This window comes from Pan paniscus, chromosome 1, assembly GCF_029289425.2.
Source record: "Pan paniscus chromosome 1, NHGRI_mPanPan1-v2.0_pri, whole genome shotgun sequence".
In the NCBI taxonomy this organism is placed as follows: domain Eukaryota; kingdom Metazoa; phylum Chordata; class Mammalia; order Primates; family Hominidae; genus Pan; species Pan paniscus.
The window spans coordinates 80,817,519-80,833,985 of NC_073249.2; the positions used below are offsets into that span (position 1 = coordinate 80,817,519).

The following is a 16,467-nucleotide window of genomic DNA, read 5'->3' on the forward strand; positions in this document are numbered from 1 at the left end:
AAAGAGAAAGGCACTGGAGAGAATCATAAACACAAAAAGTATGTGACATCGTCATAGTACGCATGGCAATGGCAATTTGGCTAAGTTATTTCCTTTTTGTTCTCTCTTTCATTTTAACGAAGGGAGAGATGACACCTTCATTAACAGGGATCTTCCAACTTCTTCACACAACTCATTCTGTTTTCAGTTGGCTCTGATTATTAGGAAGTTATTTCTTTGGTGGCCTGAAAGATGAATCTCTAACACATCTAATCTCTGCTCCCTGCTTTATTTCCATAGCTACAGAGAACTCTGAAGACAGCTGGTGTGTACCTTTGGAATCTTCTTTTCTTAATATATGCTTTTGTTTCTCCCTAATGGTCTAATATCTAAACTTTGAACTCTCTTTCCATCAGAGGTTGCATTAGCTAAAGTTGGCCTTCTATGGCAGTCTTAGATCCCCTCAGTTCTGTCTTCATGGGTATATTTGCCTGAGGTTCTCTGTTGTGGTTGTGTTTCCTGGTTGGGTTCTTTCATCACATAATCAGGAATTCATTTCTGGAGAGATGCAGTTTTCAGTCTACAAAGGCCCACATCTCAATCTGCGAGGTAGATACTCTAGCAGAGCTGATGAGAGCTAAGCACTATCTCCATCATTTCTAGCTTAAGTATGCTGGTTGGCCACAACTTTCTTCTTGAAAAGTCCAGGGACACTTGCATCTTTGGTACCATCAAGAAGCTGCTTATAACCCATAATGCTTATTCTTTAACATTTCCACAAAATAATTTGGCCGCACGATCTCATAAGACAACCACTTCAGATATCTTATGCAGCATTAGAACCTGGGAAAAAAACCAGAATGCTTTCTTAAAGGCAAATTTGTCAAGATATTGCTCAATATATTGAGCAGCTTAATATAGTAGGAGGAGAGTGGATTTGGAATCCTAAGGAACTGAGTTCAAGTTGTAACTCTGCCATTTACTATCTGATTGACCTTGGGCTTTGGGGAGATTAAATTAGATAATAATGACGACATGTCTGGTACAGTCTACAATACCTCGTAGGTGCACAATAATTGCTATTACCCTAATCCTTTTCTTGGGAACAAATCCTACATTATATTTCCTGGGATTACCTGGCAACCTCAAAGCAGCATGTTTTCTTACCTTCATTTAAAATATAATTTCCTGGCTAAGAAATATGTCCTGTTATCCAGGACACCTGCCTCTTTGCTGATTTCCCTATCAGCATAATTATTGACCCTGAACCCTTCAGAGTGATTTTTCTTCATTGGGCATGCATTCTCAGTCAGGCTGCCTCACTGCATACATCACCTGTGCTCCTACAGTTTATCACCTGTGTCATTCTTGTGACTTTGAATTGACTGTAGTGGAATAAACAGAAGGTTGCTAGGCATCTGGGCGAGGCTGAGTGAGCATTTTTAATGGGGGTTGTGCTGGCGCCACTGAACTCTCCAAGCTCTTGGAAACTGAAGAAAGCAAGTAAATGCTACTTTTGATGAAGTTGAAGACCTGGAGGAGAGCCCCCCCAGAATCAAAATATATTTTAGTTTTTATTCAATATTTTTATGGTCATAAAGGATTTATTGTTTTATATGTGTAGTGTCATGCATCTTGTGTTGTGGCATCTTATGGGTGTTTTGTTTAATATGTCTAAATATTCAGTCTTGCTAATATAGATTAAACTAGCCAAAAATGAGGTGGTTGATCTGACATTAGCAAAAATTGATATCCAGCATGGTCTGAGAATCATAGTATGTAGGAAGAGAACACTCAATTAACCTCTCGTGTGATATTGGACTCAATTCCAGCTCTTCTCTGTCAGATGGGATAACGGGATGCAGCGAGACAGAGAGGCAAGAACCAGGTCCCCTGAGTTCAAATCCTGACTCTGTTGCATGACTTTGAACAAGTACTATAATCTCTCTGTGTCTCAGTTGCCTCATCTGTAAAATGGGATTAATAGTACAACTGGTTTCAAGGGTGGCTGTGAGAATTAAATATAATAATTGTGTAAGACACTTTGAATAGTGCCTGGTGCATGTTCAATTTTACGTCTAAGATTGTTGTTGTGGTCAAATCCCTGATAAAATACCCAAAGCTCAGAAAGAATCATCAGATTCTACTCCATAATCAAACTACTGTAATTGTTGAACAATTATTTCTTATTTGTATTAATCAATTTAACAAATAGTATTGGTAATTTAGGATGTTCCAGGCACTCTTCTAGGTGAACAAAGGCAAATAATTCCAGCCAAGCTCCTGCTTTAAGGACTCAAAATCTGTCTCCTGGTAAATTTCACATGCTGATTTTAGTTTTTCCATGGAAATATGGAATAAATTTGCTCCTTTTTCTGCATGGCAGCAGCTCTTTAATCTGAGAATACTTCAAGCTCTTCTTTAGCTTTGCCTTTTGTGATTAAACAGGTGCAATTCTTTCAACTGCTTCAGATAGGGCAGATGATTTCTAGCTGCGTTCCTGGGCTCTCTCAGGAACCAGGACAGGAAGGCTGAGCTATGTGGGACTTTAACCAGGGCAACACTGGGGCTCTAAGTCCTGTTCCTGGCAGTCCCCCAAGTTCTGCGTGACTTCACTCTTGACCTTCTTCCTTCTGCTCTGGAATTAGCTTTCTCACTTTATACCTTTCATAGGGCTTTAGGTCAAGTCATTCTCTGGCTCTTTCTGCTCCTGCTTGCTTTTGAATGCCATCCCACCGCTGGGACCCTACTCAGACCAGATCCTAAATCTCCTAATAGATCCCAACCCAGCCCCTAACTTAGAGAGGTTTTAAATCACTGTACATTTTCATTTGTTATAAATGCTTTGTTTTAGTTGTCCTAAATTCCTTGAATTGTGAGCTAGAATTGCTCATAATCAGCAAGGGAACAAAATAAACTGCCAAATGAATCCAAGAAGCCCTTGATTCTAAGACGTACCAATATTTTATGTACCTCCCCCCAACCCCAGGCCTTCTTATTTCTCAGAATTTTTTATTTATTCTTGTTGAAAGAACTCTTCTAAACTTAGTTAGCAATAGACTTTTATCTGTGTCGCTCTTGTACATAAATAGTAACCAAGTCCCATTAGGTTTCAAAAGCTTATTCTTTAGCTATTCACCTTTATATATTCGTAAAATGCTTGAAGGGTCAACATACTTGGATGGTTCAGTATAGCTCCTGGATTTCTAACTTATCTAGGCCTTTCATAAGCTCAGAGGTCATCCCTCAATGTTCTCTGCAAGCATAGTAACATCTTTGAGAAACATTTTATCCAGGGGCAGTGACAGGTTCACTTGTAGTTAATAAAGTTTCAATTTTAGGGCTTCTCACTAGCACATCCCATTCCTTTCTCTGTATAGATTATGATAATGCAGAATTTTGTCATATGGAAAGGTAAAGATATGTAGCCACAAAATATAGGGAAAAGTATGAAAAAGCCATGCCAAGCATCTAATTTATAAAACATTCTTTTTTTATACTTCTCAGCTTCTTAAGATTTGTAGTTTACCATAATTTATTTTGCCTTTCTTAATAAACATTAATTGTTGTACATAATTTTGTTTTCTTTTTTCTAGAGAAGGATCTACAAATTGCATAAATTTGGAGTTCAGTAATACCTAGATTTGCCCCCTTCTTAGGTAAATACTTTTTAGTTTAAATTTAAATATAATGGCAACTCTAGGACATTCCAATACAAATGACGTCACAGTCATATGCTACTTTTTATAACTGTTGCTTGTGATTTTGATTGTTTAGCTCCTTTAACATTGATGAAGTTATTTTGAGCCATTTTGAAGTACATCATGGTTTCATTAGCATTTTCTGTTTGACAAGGTTCAATTTTGTTTTTTCCTTAATTGAATCACATGTTGTTGGAAGTCGGGAAGATTCTGTTCAAAGTCAGATGGAAATTTCTGATGAATTGATGATCCGCCCAATGTATGAATTGGTCATATCACTCTCTCATTGCTTTAAAATTTCTTTCTTTCATCTATTCCCAGGGATTTGGGCATTTTTTTTTTCTGTCTTTAGTTGATGTATTACAGCCAAACATTTTTTAACTTTTTACTTTGAATAACCTGAAGCTGATAACCAAACATTTTTTAACTTTTTATTTTGAATAACCTGAAGCTGATAGTTTCAAGAATTCTTTTATACTCTACAACCAGATACCGCAATTACTAATATTTTACCATATTGTGTTGTTCTGTCACTCCCTGCATGTATACATTTTATTTTTTTCTCAACCATTCAAGAGAGTTAGAGATATTAAGCCCCATTACACCTTAATGCTTCAGTGTGCATTTTCTAAAAACAAGAACGTTCTCCTATATAACCATAGTACAACCATAAAAATCAGAAAATTCACATTGATACCATGTTACTATCTAATCTACTGATCCTAATCAGATTTTGCTTATTGTCCCAATAATGTCCTTTCAAAGGTCCAGGATCATGCATTATATTTACTTGCCATATCACTTTAGTCTCTTTCGATCAGATAAGTTCTTCAGTTTCTTTCTCTTTTAATGACATTGAAATGTTTGAAGAGTCCATAAGAGTTACTCTGTAGAATATCCTTCAGTTCGTGTTTGACAGACATTTGCTCCTGAATAGATTCAGGTTTTGTATCTTTTGCAGGGATATCACAGAAATGATGCTGTGCTCTTTTTAGTATATTAGTTCAAGTAGCATACGATTTCTGGTGATGTTCATTTTTACCACATGGCTAACATTGTGTCTTCTAGATTTCTCTATTGGAGAAGTTAATTAATACGTATTAAGTACTTATTAATTAGTAAGCATTTAATATATATTTTATGAGAATATACTTTAAGATTAGGTAAACATACCATCTCTCATCAAATTTTCAGCCCCTAATTTTTGCTACTATTGAATGCCCATGTACCATTTATATAAATAAAGTTTTCTCATAACATAACCATACCTTTTCTTTTATGACTTTTATGTGGCTGCTTCTTTGCTACAAGAACAGAGTTTAGTATTTTTGACAGAGACCAAGTGTCCTACAAAGCCTAAATTATTTACTTTCTGTCCCTTTACAGAAAAGCTTGCTGACCTAGCTCTCATGAGCCTGATAATCTGTATTTTAACAAGTGCCTAGGTAGTTAAAAACTTTGCCAAAGTGTATTTCTTTCTCTGTACTGCTGAAGTCTATATTTTATTACTTAAATATTTTTTCAGTTCATAGTGTCATTTGTCCTTTTGTATCTTTTTTTTTAAAGAAATAAGGCCATGAGGTTTACAAAAGCTGATGATAAAATTCGTGTCTTTGAAATGTCAATTGCGTAAATGAGACAGAGAATGGTATCATAAATAGGTTTTAATAGATGGTCTTTAATATTATAGTGAGTGGAAAAACTTCACAATTTCAAAAAATACCTAATAGTATTCATAATCATGACAACTTTGGCTTGATTTGCTGTCTCTCTAGTGTTCTAATTTCTTCAAATACTGCTATTAGATTAACTTTCTTAAAGAATAGCTCTGAGTTTCTCATGCCTGGTCAAAAAGCAAACACAAACAGTATATTTCATAATCTCCCCAGTTCTAATGCCTATGGCCCATAGTTTTTAGTCTGGCATGCAAAAGCCATCAAGGGTTGAACCCAGTCTACTCTGAATAAGGAAAGATGAGGAGCCAGGAGTGGTCTTAGAAAGAGAGAAAGAGATTGGAGGGCTTTTCCAAAAACATCTTCTTCTCCTAGCCATCCCATTTTCAATGTTTTAGATAGCTCAGACTTTTAGCTCTTTACCATAACTACTTCATGTTTAGGTTTCTCTTCAGATCACACACACACACACACACACACACTGCATCACATTCCTAGCTGGTAGCTTCTATTGGTACGGTCCCATGACCTGTCCTTTAAAACTGTCTCTACAGTTCCAAACTCTCTCTGCTCCAGTTTAAATTCTATGTTTTTGAGAAAGCTCTTTTTCCTGCCATGGTTTGGAAGTAATATTTCCTTTCTTTGGCCACAAGTTGTACTTTACTTGTATTTCTCTTAGGAACTTGTTTTCTATCTTTAATACAATTCATTATGCACATGATCTATCTGCCCCACTATTTTATAAAATGGTCAATGATAAGCTTTCTATTGGATTTCCCTTCATAGTACAGTGTTTCCTCCTTAATAGATCCCCAGTAAGCAGTCAATGAGTGACTCACAGGTCTGTCAAGGTGCCCATCCTCACCAGAACACCTGAGTGTGAGTGGTGTAGATTCAGTGTGCAGCTGAGTACCTAATATCTCTCTTGGGGCCTTTGAGTTCCATTCGCTGTAAGATCTGAGGCTAATCTGAGGGAGGCTGGGCCAGTTTGCAGCCCCATTTGCTGGTACGCTATCTTTAAGAGTATAGCATGGAGCACTGTGGGAAGTGGGAGTCAGTGTCTTTTTTCCAGGCCACCATTCATTCACTCTGGATTCCTTAAGGAGAAGTCAGGCTGAGGTCAGCCTAGGTCCTTCTGATTCCTTCTGTTCCCATTAGTTGAACAAGCTCTTTACCTTGGTAAGTGATTCTTTTTGCTGCTATCAACTCTCCTTTACTTTGCCTTTTTGCAGATGTAAAGAGATGGAAATAGGAAAAACATACACTGTAGATCAGGGAGAGGGCAACCAAGGCAAAGTTACAAAAAGAAACAGACAAATTTCAGTATAGACAGACCTAGGTTCCAGTCCCAAATCTGCCACAGTCACTGTGGAATGTTAAGTAATTTACATAACTGCATCTAAGATCCAGTTTCCTAATCTGCAGAACTGGAATAATAATAGCTACCTTATGTGGTAAGTGCTAATTTATGTAAAACACCTAGTTCATAGTAGGTGCTCAGAAACTTGCTGTTATTAAATGGTTCTTTGGAGAAACTGGCCAAAAGAAAAGGAAAATTTTTAAAAAGGGGCAATGTGGACTGTGAATATACTGATGGAAAACATTCCATAGATGATTAACTAAGTTACTGTTAAAAATTACTAAATTAAAAAGTTTTTAATTATGAAAAAATACATTTAAGTGGGAGCTGAAAGTTACCCAATCCACAGCACGGATGAAGAAGTACTCAGACAACTAGAGAAACACAACTTCATTGGAAAGGCAGTGAGGTAACAAGAATGGGTATTGACAAATGCATGTAAGGTTGTAGGTGGGATGGCAAAGCATTGAGGGCATTTCCACTTCATGGCTTCTATTTTCTTCATTAAGTAAAAGGCATTCTATTTTCTCCACTAAGAATAAGGAGGGACCAAGGTGAGGAAGATGATTTGATAGGCCACAGAAGTTAAATAAAAATTGATACAGGTTAATTCAGTGTTAGGCTATTTACCAAGTGAGACATTGAAAAGACAGTGAGGCAAGGTAGTAAAAGTTTTGGCAAGAAAATAATTCAGGTGTGGAGATATGGACTCTAAGTTGAACGATGAAAGATATGAAGACAAGGATGGTCTCTGAAGTGAAAAAGGAATAGGAGGACTTGTGGATCAGGAGCAGGTGAAGGAGTGACTGAATGAGACAGCAAGAAGGACAGGATACTGGGATTGGATAGTGGTGGGTGGGAACTGAACATTTCAAGCATGGAGTTGTAACAAGTGTCTAGGATGTTCAGGATGTGGTTGTGGGAGTGGGTGACCGAAGTGGGGGTGTTGAAGTTTCCTAGGGATGGCAAAACCTAGAAACTGATGTGGAATAGTTGACTATGGAAATGCAAAAGTCATTCTGAATAATGGAAGTGCTTTCGTGTGATAAAAAGAAAGTTAACTAAGTACCTAATCTTAAAGAAATATTGGGTGTGGTGAACACAAGAGATAGTAGGAGATGAAACAATGAAGACTACTTACACAGGTCAAGAGTCAATGGGGGTCAGGCACAGTGTCTCACGTCTGTAATCCCAGCCCTTTGGGAGATCAAGGTTGGGGGGAATCTCTTGAGGCCAGGAGTTCAAAATCAGCCTGGCCAACATGGCAAAACTCCATCTCTACTAAAAGTACAAAAATTAGCTGGGCGTGGTGGTGGGTGGCTGTAATCCCAGCTACTTGGAAGGTTGAGGCAAGAGAACTGCTTGAGCCCGTGAGACGGAGGTTGCAGTGAGCCAACATGGTACCACTGCACTCCAGCCTGGGAGAGAATGAGACTCCATCACAAAAAAAAAAATAAAAAAATAAAAATAAAATAAAAAAAAAGAGTCAACTGGGTTCTTTGTAAATTTTTAATTTTAAAAAAATTTTTATTAAATTTTTTTTCCCTTAGCAATGAGGACTCATTCTGTCCAGGCTGTCTCAAAGTCCTGGGCTCAAGTGATCCTTCATCTCAGCCTCCCTAGTAGCTGGGACTACAAGTATCTGCCACTGTTCCCAGCTCAACTGGATTTTTAGCAGAACAAAATCTGGGTATTTTCAATGACACTATTCCCTACCTGCCTCTGCAAACAATAAAGTCCTTACATTGTTAGATTGACTTTAGGATCTTGGTTAGAGCCTGCTATCACTCTGTGTCTGTGCCCTGTTATGGGAACAGAAGTTTCTCCTCATTCCAGATTTTAGTTAGTAAATTGGTAAAATTTCCTTCCTGGCTGTTGTGCCTGAAACTATAGCTTGTTGGTTTCTGATTTTTTTTTGTCTTTTACATCTGATAACATATTTAACTCTATTGTCCACTTGCAGCTCAGGCTTGACTGACTTGTGTTTGTATAATTCTAGTAAATAAAATAGCCCCCAAAAAAGACTTTTGTGAAAACTATGGTAGATCACAACCTTCAACAAATCTTCATCTTGCAATGCAGGGGAAAGGCACATCAATATTTACTGGAGTCAGAAAACACTCCCCAGCAGGTGCATAATTACTTTTATGAAGGATGCCTGTGACTCATTCCTGCCCTGCCTACACAAGACGCCTCTCCTCATTAGCTTGTGATATTATCTGTCTTTGTATGAAGGTCATTTTGAATCTAACAGCCAGGATAATCACATGGAAAAATTACTGGAAGAATCCCCACTCATGTAATTGCTAACATAATAAAGTTTCAAATTAGATATCAAACAGCACTTCAGTGTTTTGTTTCTTAAAATCATATTATCTGCCTTATGGGGATCTGTGTGTATATTTTCTTAAGGTGACATTGTCTCACCTTGAATATCTCTTTTTATAAGTGACTGGCCTTAAAGATAGAAAGAAATGCTAAGGCTTTGGATAGAACACCTTCTTGATGACTCAAATAATGTGTTAATGATTTTGAAAGCACTGAGGAAACTTATGCCCATTGAGTGCTACAATAATAGACTAACTGATTTATGAGCAGTCTGTACATTCCTAAGAGCTCTACTTCTAGGAGTGTGTAGCCCACAGGAGAACTAACTTCACCCTAACTGTAGAGTCCCATGCATTGATCTGAAGTATTCATTCTTAGTCTATTACCAGGGAGGCATATATGTGTTTTGGGGGCAGCATGTAAAAATTTGAAAAAGTATAATCACTATTGAAATATAAATTTTAATTGAGGAAAAACCATATTATTATTATTATTGTTATTATTTTCCTGCCTCAGGCTTATTTATACAAATAGCACAGGAAGACACCAGCCCCATGCTGATGGCAGCCCAGGGTGGGTCACACCAGTCCTTCTGTCCTCATGTTGGCAGACAGAGATCTCTACTCTGAAGTCTTTGTAGGGGCCTGGGCATCTTTGGGAGCCTGAGCTGAAACTGAAGCTGGAGCTGCAGCCTGGGCCTTGGTTTGATCCTTGGCTTTGGCCTTTGGCCCACACAACCTGAGACCCTTGGCAATGCGGGCACAAGCACGCTTCCCAAGCTTGGGGTGGATAATGTAGGCAAATTGATTGAGCTTGCGGCTGACACCCTTTGGCATCTGGGCTTAACCTCCTTTGGCTTTATGAGGACCTTGATAGCCTCAGTACGTGCACTCATGGCCTTGGCATTGTTGGCCTGCATCTTCTTTAGGCCCTTCTTGTTGCACTTCTTGGCAAAGCCCATGTTCCTCAGGAACTTGGGGTCCATCCCCTTAAGAGATTTGTATCTTTGCAATCGGGGTTTCTTGATGCCATTTCTGTGCCATTTTCGGGACTGGTTGTGTGTGGTGTGGTTCTTGGACTTGGCCATGTCTGCACTGTAACACCCAGCTCCCAAAGCACCTGGAACCGGAAGAGACCATATTATTTTTATACTGTAAGCTTCTGAGGGAAAAGCCCAATGAAATCATTTTGGCTGGCAAGACTACACCAACACAAGACTACATTATTTATGTGTCAGTGATTTTCATGGACAACCAGAAATAAGTGGCAATTTATTCATAATTTCTATTACTGACTATCCATTCCATTTTCCTTTGAATCCAGCCAAACCCACAGCTGGATGGGGATTTTATCTGGTGAGGAGACCCTAACCTTTATTCCCTTGTGATACTGTCTTTATGTGATCATTGCAATTTTCTATTAACATTCAGTAGGTCCGCACTGGTGCTGGCAGAGAGTGGTAGGCAGGGAAAACAAATCTAAATAGATAACAACTCTATTCTAGTGAGGATAAATTTTTTCCCTCTCCATGCAGAATGGTATTCAATGTAATCAGCTTGCTACCAACTAGCTGAGTGGTCCCTGTTGTATGAGACCATATTGGGTATTGGGGTTAAACGTAGTAATTGGCAAATTGGATTTTCAGCTGTGGTAGTAGCTGGGTCAAATTCCATAAGAAGTCCCCTTTGCAGAGATTTTTGCCTTGCTTCTAGGTCAATCACTATGGCTAGTTTGTTTTTGAAGACCACTGAACAAACTCTAGGGTGGTTGTAGAAGGAGACTGACTGATATTTAAATTATGGGTCATCCAAGAGACTCACCTAACACATAAGGACTCACAAAAACCTAAGGTAAAGGGGTGGAAAAAGAAATTCCATGAAAATGGACCCCAAAAGCAAGCAGGGGTAGCTATTGTTATATCAGACAAAACAAACTTTAAAGCAATAGCAGTTAAAAAAGACAAAGAGGGACATTACATAATGATAAAAGGCCTTGTCCAACAGGAAAATACTGCAATCCTAAATATATATGCACCTAATACTGGAGCTCCCAAATATGTAAAACAATTACTACTAGACCTAAGAAGCGAGATAGACAGCAACACAATAATAATAGGGGACTTCAATACTCCACTGACAGCACTGGACAGGTCATCAAGACAGAAAGACAACAAAGAAACAATGGATTTCAACTATACCCTGGAACAAATGGACTTAACAGATATTTACAGAACATTCCACCCAACCACAGAATATACATTCTATTCATCAGCAAGTGGAACTTTCTCCAAGATAGACCATATGGTAGGGCACAAAGTCTCAATAAATTTAAGAAAATTGAAATTATATCAAGTTCTCTCTCAGACCACAGTGGGATAAAATTGGAAATCGACTCCAAAAGGAACCTTCAAAACCATGCAAATACATGGAAATTAAATAACCTGCTCCTGAATGATCATTGGGTCAACAATGAAATCAAGATGGAAATTAAAAAACTATTTGAACTGAACAATAACAGTGACACAATCTATCAAAACCTCTGGGATACAGCAAAGGCGATGCTAAGAGGAAAGTTGATAGCCTTAAATGCCTTCATTAAAAAGTCTGAAAGAGCACAAATAGGCAATCTAAGGTCATACTTCAAGGAAATATAGAAACAAGAACAAACCAAACCCAAACCCAGCAAAAGAAAAGAAATAACCAAGATCAGAGTACAGCCAAATGAAACTGAAACAAACAAACAAAAACAATACAAAAGATAAATGAAACAAAAAGCTGGTTCTTTGGAAAAATAAATAAAATAGGTACACCATTAGCAAGATTAACCAAGAAAAGAAGATAGAAGATCCAAATAAGCTCAATTAGAAACAAAACAGGAGATAGTACAACCAACACCACAGAAATACAAAAAGTCATCCAAGGTTACTATGAACAGCTTTATGTGCATAAAGTAGAAAACCAAAAGAAGAAGGATAAATTCCTGGAAAGATACAGCCATCCTAGCTTAAATTAGGTAGAATTAAAAACCCTGAACAAACTAATAACAACAAGTGAGGTTGAAATAGTAATAAAAAATTACCAACAAAAAAAAAGTCCAAGACCAGACAGATTCACAGCTGAATTCTATCGGACACTCAAAGAATTGGTACCAATCCTATTGACTGTATTCCACAAGATGGAGAAAGAGAGAATCCTCCCTAAATCATTCTATGAAGCCAATATTACCCTGTTACCAAAACCAGGAAAGGACATAACAAAAAATAAAAAGAAAACTACAGACCAATATTCCTGATGAATATAGATGCAAAAATCCTTAACAAAATACTAGCTAACCAAATCCAACATCATATCAAAAAGATAATATATCATGATCAAGTGGGTTTCATACCAGGGATGCAGGGATGGTTTAACATATGCAAATAAATAAATAAATAAATAAATAAATAAAATAAAAACAAAAATCACATGATCATCTCAATAGACAGAAAAAGCACTTGGCAAAATCCAGCATCCCTTCATGATGAGAACCCTCAGCAAAATCGGCAAATAGAAGACATACCACAGTGTAATAAAAGCCGTCTATGACAAGCCTACAGCCAGCATAAATAATGAATAGGAAAATTTGAAAGTATTCCCTCTGGGAACTAGAAAAAGACAGGATTCCCAGTCTTACCACTTCTATTCAACATAGTACTGAAGGTCCTAGCCAGATCAATCAGACAAGAGAAAGAAATAAAGGGCATCCAAATCAGTAAAGAGGAAGTCAAACTGTTGCTGTTTGCTGATGATATGATTGGATACCTGGAAAACCCCAAAGACTCCTCCCAAAAGCTCCTAGAACTGATAAATGGATTCAGCAAAGTTTCAGGATAAAAAATTAACATACATAAATCAGTAGCTCTGCTATACATCACCAGCGACCAAGCTGAGAATCAAATTAAGAACTCAAATCCTTTTACAATAGCTGCAAAAAAAGATAGTTAGGAATATACCTAGCCAAGGAGGTGAAAGACTTCTACAAGGATAACTATGAAGCACTGCTGAGAGAAATCACAGATGACACAAAAAAAAATGGAAACAAATCCCATGCTCATGGATGGGTAGACTCAATATTGTGAAAATGAACATACTGCCAAAAAACAATCTACAAATTCAATGGAACTTCTATCAAAATACCACCATCATTCTTCACAGAACTAGAGAAAACAAAATTCTTGTGGAACCCAAAAAGAGTCCACATAGCCAAAGCAAGACTAAGCAAAAAGAACAAATCTGGAGGCATCACATTACCTGATTTCAAACTATACTTTAAGGCCACAGTCACCCAAACAGTATGGTACTGGTATTTAAATAGGCACATAGACCAATGGAATAGAATAGAGAACCCAGAAATAAACCCAAATACTTACAGCCAACCAATCTTCAAGAAGCAAATAAAAACATAAAGTGGGGAAAAGACACCTTATTCAACAAAAGGTGCTGGGATAATTGGCAAGCCACATGTAGGAGAATGAAACTGGATCCTCATCTCTCATCTTATACAAAAATCAACTCAAGATGGATCAAGGACTTAAATCTAAGACCTGAAACTATAAAAATTCTAGAAGATAACATTGGAAAAAACCCTTCTAGACATCAACTTAGGCAAAGACTTCATGACCAAGAACCAAGAACAAGGCAACAAAAACAAAGATAAATAGGTGAGACTTAATTAAACTAAATAACTTCTGCATGGCAAAAGGAACAGTCAACAGAGTAAACAGACAACCCACAGAGTGGGAGAAAATCTTCACAATGTATACATCTGACAAAGGACTAATATCCAGAATCTACAAGGAACTCAAACAAATTAGCAAGAAAAAACAAACAATCCCATCAAAAAGTGGGCTAAGGACATGAATAGGCAATTCTCAAAAGAAGATATACTAATGGCCAACAAACATGAAAAGATGCTCAACATCACTAATAATCAGGGAAATGCAAATCAAAACCACAATGCAATACTACCTTACTCTTGCAAGAATGGCCATCATCAAAAAATATGGATGTTGGCACGGATGTGGCGAAAAGGGAACACTTCTACCCTGCTGGTGGGAGTGTAAACTAGTACAATCACTATAGAAAACAGTGTGAAGATTCCTTAAGGAACTAAAAGTAGAACTACTATTTGAAACAGCAATCCCTCTACTGGGTATCTACCCAGAGGAAAATAAGTCATTATACAAAAAAGATACTTGCACACATATGCTTATAGCAGCACAATTCACAATTGCAAAGATATGGAACCAACCCAAATGCACATCAATCAATGAGTGGATAAAGAAACTGTGATATATATATATATACATACCATGGAATACTACTCAGCCATAAAAATGAATGAATTAATGGCATTCGTAGCAACCTGGATGGAATTGGAGACCATTATTCTAAGTGAAGTAACTCATGAATGGAAAACCAAACTTTGTTATGTTCTCACTATTAAGTGGGAGCTAAGCAATGAAGATGCAAAGGCATAAGAATGACACGATGGACTTTGGGGATGCAGAGGAAAGGGCGGGAGGTCGGTGAGGGATAAAAGACTACAAATTGCATTCAGTGTGTACTGCTCCGGTGATGAATGCACCAAAATCCCACAAATCACCAGTAAAGAACTTACTCATGAAACCAAATACAACCTGTTCCTGCAAAACCTATGGAAATTAAAAAGTTAAAAAAAAAAAAAGACTTGAACCAGACAAAATGGCACACATTAGCCTCTACCATGGTGCTTTGCAAGACTGCAAGGTGAAAAAATGTTCATTCCAAACCCCATCTTGTATGTAAGGAAACTTTAAAACAAAATTGAATGCTATCTTATGGGCATTGTTATGAGGGAGAAATGAGTATATTGGGTAAATTAACTGTATTATGATGTTTATGGTCTGCATGCAGGCAGAATTTGATTGTGTGAGAAGACAAAAGAGGTTCCTTAGGATGACTAATACATCTTTTTAAATGTACATTCGAGAGAAGTGAGAAGTGCACAGAGTGTGCATATCACATCTGAAATTTTCTATTGTTCTGTCTGTTTTTCATTACTCTGAAATGATTACTGCAAAAATTCCTAAATTGGATGCTTTTCAAAGAGGAAGATTAAAGACCATAAGCACAGTCTTGCAGCTGTGCGAAAAAGAGTGTGTTTCTGTAGATGCATGGAAAGCCTTAGCAGCTTCCCCTTGAGCTCTGAACAGCATATGGAGAAACCCGAGGCCCACTGGGAAGTGTCAGCCTTGCTCCATCCATGAACTTGGAGGGACCTCAGTTAACTTTTTTAGCATATCTGCCCTGAGCTAACCACCATCTGCTTGGCATTATTTAATTATTTAAAGCCTCTTAAATGCATTTTGGTAGGGCCTGGGTCTCCACGATGCCAGGACAAGGAGGCAGAGGTCTTCTGAAGAAACCCCTTGACCACCATCCGCTTGGCATTATTTAATTATTTAAAGCCTCTTAAATGCATTTCGGTAGGGCCTCGGTCTCCATGATGCCAGGAAAAGGAGGCAGAGGTCTTCTGAAGAAACCCAGAGAGAAACCTTGCACAGTTGCAAAGGAGGAAGAGAAGTCAAGTACAAGCATTACCAAAATACTGAGCAGTCTTGCTTCCAAGACTACCTGGGAATTTGTAGCTCTTTGATTAAAGATCAGTACTGTTTTGAAACAAAACAACAACAACAACAACAACAACAAATGGATCCTCTTACTTACTTGATCTGGAAGAATATCCTCCATGGAGGAGTATTTTGTTTGAGTACTTATATCACATGAGACACGAGTGTATTCTGGGATCATTGCCAGTTCGTATACATAGCTCTTCTCTAAGACTCTTTGTCATCAATTCTGTTTTGCTTCTTTAAAGAACCTGCTAGTAGGTGTAGACGCTTACCTAAGAACATTTCTCCTTTCATCCTGACCACAAGTTAAAGCATTTCACATTTGTCCCACTGGAAGAATTTTAGTTTTCACTATCCTTCAGAGCCACCACTGTTGCATTGTAAAAGTCCATTTCTGTCTATGTCATGATAAGCCTTCTGTAAATAAGACTCAAAATACGGTCCTAGACAACTTTTTATAAGGCTATGAGTGTGGGAGAAGGTAGAATGTCACTGTGTGGCTGGAGTAGACATGCTAGGAGTGTGAGCTACTTGCTTGTCCAACCTAGGGAACTGCAACATTCAGATCTTGAATATGTTTACTTCCACTAGATGATGGAATGCTTGTGGGTATGCCCAACTTAATGATAGGTGGATTAGAAATATCCAGTTCATTATGAATATATCAATTTCTGTGGCCACTTGGTCTACTGCAGTCATGCATTAAGAATCTTATAACCTCTTCCAACCCTAGTAATTTTACAGTTATGCATTCACTTTCTTTTCTTTTTGTGT

At 37.8% G+C, this 16,467-nt stretch overlaps 1 protein-coding gene and 1 pseudogene across 3 annotated transcripts in view; one reads left to right on the forward strand and one right to left on the reverse strand.

The window, feature by feature from the left end:
• Positions 1-16,467, forward strand: part of DPT (dermatopontin) — a 407,189-nt gene that overhangs the window by 154,847 nt on the left and 235,875 nt on the right. The gene's annotated exons all lie outside the window — the stretch shown is intronic.
• Positions 8,698-15,979, reverse strand: LOC117976217 (large ribosomal subunit protein eL29-like; annotated as a pseudogene).